The sequence below is a fragment of the Marmota marmota genome, unplaced genomic scaffold (assembly GCF_001458135.2).
Source record: "Marmota marmota marmota unplaced genomic scaffold, marMar, whole genome shotgun sequence".
Lineage (NCBI taxonomy): Eukaryota > Metazoa > Chordata > Mammalia > Rodentia > Sciuridae > Marmota > Marmota marmota.
The window spans coordinates 46,172,960-46,182,948 of record NW_026000037.1 but is presented as its reverse complement, the minus strand read 5'-3'; the positions used below and the strand labels follow the sequence as shown (position 1 = coordinate 46,182,948).

The window sequence follows — 9,989 nt, the reverse complement described above, 5'->3', positions numbered from 1 at the left end:
AGGGGGGGGTTGAACTCAACCACTGATCCACATCCCCAGCCCTATTTCGTATTTTATTTAGAAACAGGGTCTCACTGAGTTGCTTAGTACCTCACCATGGCTGAAGCTGACTTTGAACTCGTGATCCTCTTGTCTTAGCCTCCTGAGCCCCTGGGATTACAGGTGTGTGCTACCATGCCCAGCCCAAAAATCCAGAATTTTTTAAGTGCTAACATGAGACTCAACAATTATGGATTTTGGAACATTTCTGATTTTGCATTTTCAGATCAGGGATGTTCACCTGATAAATTCTATGCAAATATTGAAAAATCCAGAAAAACTCTGAAATTTAAACACTTCTGGTCTGGTCCCAAGCATTTTGCCTAAGATACTCAACCTATACCAATTCACAAAAGGAAACGAAATCAGAAGTTTGCTCAATATCACATGTTCAAAGCCTCACCAAACTTTCAATGTAACACTTTTAAAGCCTGGTCAAGCTGGCCTCAGTGCTGCCTACTTATAGAGAACATTATGTAAATTGATTTTACTAGGATATAATCTAGATAATTAAGGTTAAAATTAATATAAATTGATCTGTTTGAAATCTTCTAATTAATGTTTTGCTGGGTAATTTAATACAATGAATTATGTATCTAGCAAAATGATTTACAAAGGAAATTTTCTAAAAGGAAAAATGAGGCTTTTCCCATGAAACATAAAATAAATCCTTAAGGGTCTCAGACCAGTTTACAAAGGCAATTTACAAAAGGACAGAGGATGAATGAGTATCAGGCAGAGAAGCTATTCAAATGTAGTACGTGAAGGTGTTTCAAAGCTCATTTGATAATTCTTGAATGACTAGGGGTTAAGATTAAGCCATGCAGAAATACCTAAGTTCCTGCTGTTGAGTAAGGAGTACAATTTTCCCATGGAACTGATAGATTCTCATTATACCACAAGATAATGGACATTGTTTTTATAAAAAACTGTACTCAAAATTCTGAACAATATTTTTGAGAGACTGACACTTTATAATACACTATAAATTTCAGACTGATATTTTTCATCTGTTAACAATTTGAGTTAGACAACTGAGTTGTTTATCATAGATCTCAAAATAATAGCAGTTCTTGTGTAAGTTCAGCTGGGCTTTCTGATTCCTTATTCCAGTACCTTCTTAAAATGGACTTTGCTGCTTATTCAATCATTGACAAATTGACAATAAGTAGAAAATTCCCATCACTGCATTAGTTTGATATTCAAGGTAAGATTCAATGAGTCCATTTATTCTAGCAAATGTCACAAGAGATTTTCAAAACATTCTGTTTATCCATAACAATGAGTGGAAATATTTTCAATAACAAGTTTGGACTTATAAAGGCACAAAATTGCATACAGAATAAAAGCACAAAACACAATAAACTAAAGTGCTGCATACTTATAGTTTTTATTTTATATAAAATAAAAACAAGAACTCACTAAAAAGGAAAGTCTTGATGCATAAATCATAACTCCTTATAAATAATGTATTTTCATTATGAACATTTTATATGGGTTATATGGTAAAAAGATATAACCACAATAATCAAGTTCATGACTAAAATCTGCTTTGGAATCACTACCTTATCAGTAGTAGAAAGCACCTTTTCAGATACACGCTTTTTACAAAGACAGCCAATGACAGTGGCTATCACAATTGTCTCTCTAGATTTGAATAATTTATCAAGAAACAAACACCAAAGCAAGTAGGAGTATAAGCTAAAACCTTGTCATTTTACAGCTCATCCATACAGTTATAGAATGATTTTACAGGTTTATTTATATAACAAAGTTTCTAGGACAATCTTCTACAGAGTTCATGTGCCTAATCTTTCCCAATCAGACTGTAAAATTTTTCATGGCTTCCTTAAAGGTAGAGATTCCATTATTGAATGCAACCCAGACTGTAACACTGCCTGGGGTAAACCATCTTTTTGGCCATGGGGCCTAGCATAGTTTGGTAATAGAGCAGGATATTAAATGATTGTTGGTTAAAATAAGCTAAAATGAATAATTTTTAATATGAGCTATCTTTTTAAATAAGAGGTACACAAAATAGCACACCAGTACTTCACACAGTAGGACTCCAAAATATCTAAAGCATCAATTGTTTATACCCCTCTCACTTAGATGCTGGTGGTACTCAGGAATAAGAAGATACTTCTAATTAGACCAGTCCTTGTTTCCCTGTGAATCCAGGGAACAGGTGTCAGAAAACATGATCCACTTCCCTGTAAAGTAATTATTACTGGTTTCCATTTTATGTGAAGGTTTATGATCCTCATGAAGGTATGGAAACAGAAGAAGAGCCTGTTCACTTTGATCATGACACTGAGAATTCATTTAATATTGCATTCATTAATAGTATACTTGATTCTTTGAAAATAATGTACTCATCTCATTAGCAAGGAAAATAGTCAATCTCAATAATTTGAAACTACTGTGGGTTCTTTTGTTTCATTATTTATTTATTTATTTTTTTAGTAATAGAGATTGAACCCAGGAGTGTTCTACCATCAAGCCACATCTCCAGACCTTTTTGTTTTTCATTTTTGAAATTAGCCTCACTAAGTTGCCCAGACTGGCCTGGAACTTATGATTCCCCTGCCTTAGCCTCCCAAGTCACTTGGATTACAGGTGTACATCTTAGCACCTGGCTAAATTATTGTTTCATAGATGTATAAATATTAAAGTTCTAGAAGAATTTTTTTTCTCCTTTTGTGGAGAAGAGCAGGATTCTAGGAGACCCTTCTCTTCAGTAAATTTTCAAACTGCTTTTTCTTCTTAAGAAAGAATGGAAATCCAAGCTTAAAAGTAAGGTCACCTTGTTGAAATCTACCACAATTTCTGAACACTGGTAGATTGCCTGTATGTAAAACTTGAGAGTGGAAAAGTACCTACATTGTATGAGATATAGATCAGTGAATTCCTATGAACATAAAGTATTCATAGAATATATCCTTTCAGAGGAACAACTCTGTTTTGGTGGTTTGATTTCCTTGAGGACAAATCAAATCATTTAAACAAATGTTAAGTGGTTCTTCCTCATTTTAACAAGACTAGTCCCCTTTAACTACTACCCTAAGTTTGCTTCTGCTTTTATCCAATTTCTGGAAAACTTATTCTTAATCAGGGTGAAGATTTCAATATGCACAGGGGATTGGTTGTTATAACAAATGAGTCCCAAAGGGTCGGGACTACGATGAACTAAGATGTGGTATATTCATTAGAGCCTGTTGCTCAATTCCTGCTGCCTACTGCCTGGTTAAGCCCCCAGGGTCACTGCCCTTCAATCCTTCACATGACTGTCAGGCAACAGATATGGAGCCACTGACTCAGCCAGGTCTCATGTTTGTGTGGCTTGAACACTTATATTTCTAGGAATTTTAGGTATACAACTTCAATTTTCTCCCCTTATCCCAGAGGGTAAATTACAATAAATTCTTGAGAAGACAGTATATTCTTGTTGATAAAAAAATATAACAGAAAGAAAATGTTTGATGTTCTAAGAGCTGTGAAATATAAGCACCAGAAGTACTCTATAGAGTATCTAGTCCAACTCCTACCTTTTATAAATAGGAAAGCTAAAGCCCAGAGGAGTGAAGTGACTTGCTCATGGGACACACACCTACTGAGTGGCAAAGCCAGGACTAGAACTGCAGCCTCTTGACATGAATTAAACCACTATCTTTTGGTTTACATCAAGAATCTTCCAAACTTCCTTCCTCTTTTCTAGTCTTCACTGGGTTCGATCCTCAGTACCACGTAAAAATAAAATAAAGGTATTGTGTCCACCTACACCTAAAAAATAAATATTTTTTTAAAAAAGATGCATTTGGGCAAATGGATTAATTATGAAATGATTAACACTTTCTAACACTTTCTTCATGAATTGATCAGAACAGACATTGTGTAAAATGACTACTATAGAGAATTACAAATGCAATAGTCATATATTTGTGTGTGCACATATTTAAAAGGTATATTTGAAATTTGCAAATATTTCCCTTCTATCTCCTGTACTGTAATATTATTAGTCTTTATCTTATAAACATAACAGCTTATTAAGATGTGTTTTCCCAAACTTACTCCAACTTTTTGGTTAGTTGTGTTTAATTCCTCTCTAATACCTATCACAAAAAGCTATAACTTTCTAGTTTAAGAAGGTCCATAATTATTTTGCTGGATTCTCTTCCTTACAATCTCTTACAAACTATAAAGCTTATAATATTTTTTCAGTACTTTTCCCCCTTAAAACATCTTGTCTTAATCCATAATCGTTTTGATTGAGTCCACAGAAAGCAAATCAATAATTTGCCTGACACATAGTAGATGATGCTGTAGAAATTACCATAAAGTGCCATGATGGAAGAATAAAAGTAACAAATGTTTTAAGTGCTATCCTTGAGCCAGGCCCTTTTGTAAGCACTTTACATGTATTAATTCATTTAATCCTCAAAATTACCATAGAAGGTGGGTACATTGGTCATTTCACTTTATAGAATAACAAAATGAGATAGATTAACTGTAGTGCCAGATTTGAACCATGACAGTCTTGACTGCTAGCCCTGACACATCACTATCTAATGACACTTTTCATGAGCCTCATAAAAAGTGTCAAGATGTGATTCCAACGACTTTTCCTGGCCTAAATTACTACAGTTAATCTTGAACTGGGATGGAGGTAGAGAGCAAGACCTTAAAAATATCACATGCTTCATCTTTTTCCCCTCACTTCCCAAAATGATATTGTTAAAAACAACAATAACAATGGCAATAACAAATGCAATCTATTTATGATGAATGTGAAGGATGTTCAAAAGTTTCAAAACAAAAACTCAGCTTCCTTGTTGCTGTGATTTGGAGTTTGAGAGGAAACAAGATTGCTTAGGAAACTTTTTTCTAAACTCCCCCCTCCAAAACAACAACAACAAAAACAAAAATGAAGTAAACTCTGAGAACTTCCAAAAACTTGAGCTGAAATGTAATTAAGATCAATGTAATCCAAATTCTTCATTTCTAAAGGAGGACACTATTGTCCAAATAGCAAATGGTTTGTCAAGGTAGCGAGGGTTACTGGCACACTCCTAATTTTTGTTCAGGGAGATTTTTGTCTCTCTCATGTTTGAAATTTAGGAAAAAGCTTATCATGGACCAAAATTTTAAACATCACTGGTTCAGTGTTCCAAAACTCTGTTGTAAATAGATTATGGACTTCATAATCTGCCATCTAAGTTTCAGGCCAGGACCCAAAAGCCTGCATAGTACTCTAACAGTCCAAGTTCTCTGGTTTTAATATGCAATATGATTTTTTTTTATGACAACACCCACACACACTCTAAATTCAACATGGAACACTAGACACAAGCATTCGTATTTTGTGTAAATGGACTTAGGCCATGAAAAGGGGCTTCTGTTTTTTCTTCTAAGCAGACAGATATGTTGTTGTTGGTATAGAGGCATCCAGATTAGGCAAGAGCCAGATTAACAAACTGGTTTCCTGGCCACCACCCACCAAACACTGTATCATGAGTTTTGGATTCTGTGAAAACTGTATGATACAAAAATCTGTCTACAGGGACTGGCACCACTCAATTTTCAGGCATTATTCAGTTCCTGAAAAATGCTGCACATGACATGACTAAAAATTCAGACATTTCCATATTTTATTTATTTTATAGTACTAAATTTTTATAATCCAATACCTAATGATATTTTATCATCTGCAATGAATCATTATGAGTCATAATAAATTATGTTATCAAGACTATGAATAATAAGATGATCAGCAATGTAGCCAACATTTATCGGTACATCAAATGAAACTAAATCTAAGTTATGAAAAGAAAAACAATTTAGGCCAATGATGAATGGAATGTCTGAAGCATTTCTAAGTTTAATTGAATAGTACCATCATGTAACACCCCAAATTTAGTAATGGTAACTTAGTCCCATAAGATTAAGATAATTCTGAATTATTAATAAGTGACAATGTGAGAACGATCTGAATGTTGTGAAAGAAGCCAGCACATAAACTGTTGCTCTTAGCAACCCAGGGACTGAGTCCTTTACCGTGAAAAAACCTGTTATTTCTTACTCTTGGCCATCAAACTGACCTGCTGACTGCAATCATTGCTTCCTTGTAGTACATGAATACTTACATCTCTGTCCATCTTCACATTTTAAGTCCTTTCTCTGTGTTTACAGCTATGTGTAATTAAAGTCTGGCCATGAAATAGTTATTTAATTCTCCACACATACTAGTCCACTGGTGTTATGTTTCAGGTTATTCCTCCCCCTTCAGTGCAGAAAGGGCACTACAGAATCATTTAATACACTGGAGACTTATTATCTCCCAGTACGCTGAAAGTGTGAAGGCATCCCAAAGGCGCATACAACTCCATGTATATTTATGTGCTAATAACCAATCATAACTTCTATTTTATCTTCTAATTAAAAATGAAGGTATACTGTCCACTTTAGAATTAAGCAAGGAAGGGAGTTACCTCTCAATTGAAGTATTAAAAAAACATAAGAATTTAGAACATTCTGAAAATATATTAATATTTCTAAGAGTCAGATAAGAAACTGAATGTACCAGATGGTTCCCTGATTTAAAATACGGCAGTTATTCAGTTTATAAGTGGGCAATAACTGAATTTTTAGAAATTAAATGAATTTCAAATTTTTAAATTAAATTTACTTTGCCACATTGTATGGATCAGAAATGAAAGAAAATTGCAGTTGTGATTTGATACAATCTAAATATTCAAGGTCATTCAGTTGCTAAAGTTTTATTTAACTGAATTTGGCAGTAGGATCTTTAAATTCATATTGTCAGGATTATACACAGAAATTGATAGGTTTATTCAGCCTGTAAATGCAACAATAAAAGATGTATATGATTTTGAATACCAGCTGCCTCTACTTCTTATGCTTTCCATACCTTCTTTCTGCTCCTCTATCTTCTTCCAAAAACAGTTTAAATAAGAGTTAAAATTAATACTTAATTTCCCTGATTTACTCTTCAGTATAACATATAAGACACCAAATGTAGTACCTTCTCCTTATATAACAGTGGGGAATAGAGAGGGCATGTACTTTGGTCAAAACATAATTCATATTATTTTCAATTATGAAAGATCATTAGTTTAAAAGATTCCTCTCTTTAAACATTGATAACAAGCAGAATGTATTTCTAATTGAAGCAGGTAAAATTTTTTGCACAATCAAATGTGTGTGTGTGTATATATACACACACACACATGAGCCCAGGTTATTCAATTTCTCATGCAACATAGAAACTAAATATGCTTTTACTTTCCAATCTTGACATCAAATCAAATAGGCAAGGGTTAAATTCTGCTGTAATATGATATTGTTACATAATAAAAGCTTTCCTGTTAGCATTCACAAACACCTTCCAATATCCTCCACAGTGTTACTGGACATAAATTGAACCTCTAAATTAGAAGCTTCACTGATTTTAGACATAACTGAAGAACAATGTAGTAACCAAAAGACAACAATCTTTCCCTTGGGTCCTTAACTAAAAAGCTCTCATATTTTTCAATGTCCTTGAGTCACACAAAGTAGTGGTTGGAAGACAGCTGACTGATTGGACAACTGACTTCTTTTACTTGAATCTGATACAAAATAACCAGGTGCAGAGAGGCTTTACAGTAAATGCAACTTCCAAAGCAAACTGTGTCAAAGAAAAGTACACATAGTATGCTTTTCCACATCCAGAAACACTTAATTCAGACATGGGTTACTCTCATTTTCATGTTTCATGGGCACCAGAAATGAAAATACTTCTATAGCAATATACTTGCAATATACTATATTTAAAAAAGAGAGAGAAAGAGAGAAAGCATTCTTTCACTTTCTTAAAAAAAAAAAAATCAAAGCCCAATTCTATAAAAGTATTTTCTGTCAAAATTTTGCTTTTCTGTATTAAGAAAACAAAATTTGACTAAAAATGCACATTGACCATGACTGATTTTGTACATAAATAATTACCATTTTCTAAAAGTTTTAAGGCTGCAGGGATTTTTTTTTTCCTTGTCAAACCCAGTAAAAAAGAAATAACTGGTACCTCTACGAATAAATTACATCTTGAAATATACATGATTTGTGGTGTTCCTGTGTCACTTGCAATGGCAACTGACACGCCCCGAATCCAGAATTTAACTGTACCAGACAGTTCTATCTGTCCCATCGCTGACCAAACACTGCTTCTCTGTTTCTATTCATTATGTATTATACAAGGTCTAAACACAGCCCAGTATGACAAGGAAAAAAATTACAATTCTTATGACAGCAAAGTGATGCATTCAAGATCTCTCTTGCAGTACATTCTCATCCATGAGCACTAACAGGCTTTTTTTTTTTTTTTTTTGAATGAAGCTAAAAATGTGTTGGCTGCAGCTCATTACTCCAAGAACCTTCGACCCCCTGTTTCTGCAGGTTTTCAGGAAACCCTGGTAAAAACCAAGCGCTATGCAAACCATGAAAACCAAACTTGCAAAGAGCCTTGTGCAATGATCAATAACCTTGGCTACACAGCCACGGGCCCCAAATTCACCGTCCTGGAGACCAATGCAGGAAAAAAAAAAAAAAAAAAAAAAGACGAAAGGCTAGCTGGAGCCCAAAGAAACTAAAGCGCTTCCCCCTCCGCCGCCCTTTCTGCCGCATGGAGAGAAACGAAGGGGGGAGAGGAGTGAAAGGAGGCTCACCAGCTCCGAAGATGCTCCGGTGACCTCTGGCTGCGCGGTGAGAGCTGGGCCGGGAAGGCGCTACTGAAGCCCTGGCGGGCAGTATGGACTCTGCCCCTGGTGCATTCCTCGCATTCCGGCACAATCTGTCGCCAGCCCAGGAGCTGGCAACGCGCGCTCACCCGACCCCCCCCCCCGCCTCCACCCCGGACACACACACCTGACTACTGCTGCGCCCGGAGCGGCCACGGCCGCCGCGGCGCCTCCACTGCCCGCGCTCGAGGTTTGTCGCACTCAGCCAACACACAGCCAAATCCCGGGCCCGCTAAACGCCCCCTCACTTCCCGGTTAGGGGGAAAGAGGAGAGGAGAGGGCCGGGCAGCCCCAGACAGGGGCAGGGACACGAGATTCGCCAAACGGGTGCAGTAGCTCCGCTTCAACTCCTAGCAGGCAGAGGAGGAAGCGACGGCGCAGGAGGGCAGCCAGGAGGTTTGGGGCTGGGGAACTGGGAGGGGTGGAGCGTGAGGACGAGCCACGAGGAGAGAGGGGCGCACCGAACCGAAAGGAGTGTGGTAGACCCGCGGGAGTGAAGGGCTAAGGGGGCAAACACGAGACAGTGAGGCCAGCAGGGGCGTGGGAGGAAGAGAAGGGCCAGGATGCGGGTTCTGGGGCTGGAGGGGCGGACAGACCGCCCGAAGGGCTGAGGGAGGCGGACGCCCCAGGGTGTTGGGGACGCGGGGCAGCGTGCCAGGCGGGAGGTAGTAGGGAATCCGCCGGGTAAACGTCCAGAAGAGCTCCGCACGGCGCTTAAGTTTGGCGCTGGGGGCTTAGAATCCGAAAAGGCAAACGTGGGGAGGGGTCGAGCGCACCGCGTAGGGGAGACCCGGGAAGAGTATTCGCCGGGAAAAGCAAATGGAGGGTGAAACTTGTGCGCCTGCCGGGGGGAGGGGAGCAGGCAGGCGAGTGCGGGCAAGAACACGAGGCGGGGCAGGAAAGCCGAGGCGGCCGCGAGTCGGTGGGGACCGAGTAACGGGAGGGAGACGCCTGTCCCTTCAGCGAGCAGGTCCTGGTTAGGGCGCAAGGGGCCAAGGGCCAGGGGTCTCGTGCGCAGGAGTCTCCGCGCCCTCCCGCGAGCCCGCACACTTACTTTCCAGGTTAGGCAGCGGCCGTCGTCGCTCCAGGGATCTGGGACATCCACGCCGAAGGGTAGCCGCAGCGGCACCCGAAAAAATTAAAAAAGTGCCGCGGCCG

At 38.4% G+C, this 9,989-nt stretch overlaps 1 protein-coding gene across 10 annotated transcripts in view; it reads right to left on the bottom strand.

Moving 5' to 3' along the window:
* The window catches only part of Pkp4 (plakophilin 4), a 244,665-nt gene extending 234,678 nt beyond the window's left edge, over positions 1-9,987 (bottom strand). For 5 of the 10 annotated variants that reach the window (XM_048812302.1, XM_048812305.1, XM_048812301.1 and 2 more), the window contains exon 1: positions 8,760-8,905. The gene's annotated coding sequence lies outside the window, so the exon portion shown is untranslated. Of the gene's footprint in view, positions 1-8,759; positions 9,093-9,885 lie in introns of those variants that run through there. The other 5 variants (XM_015479203.2, XM_015479208.2, XM_015479207.2 and 2 more) reach the window with 3 other exon arrangements.
* Between the last annotated feature and the right edge of the window lie 2 nt (positions 9,988-9,989).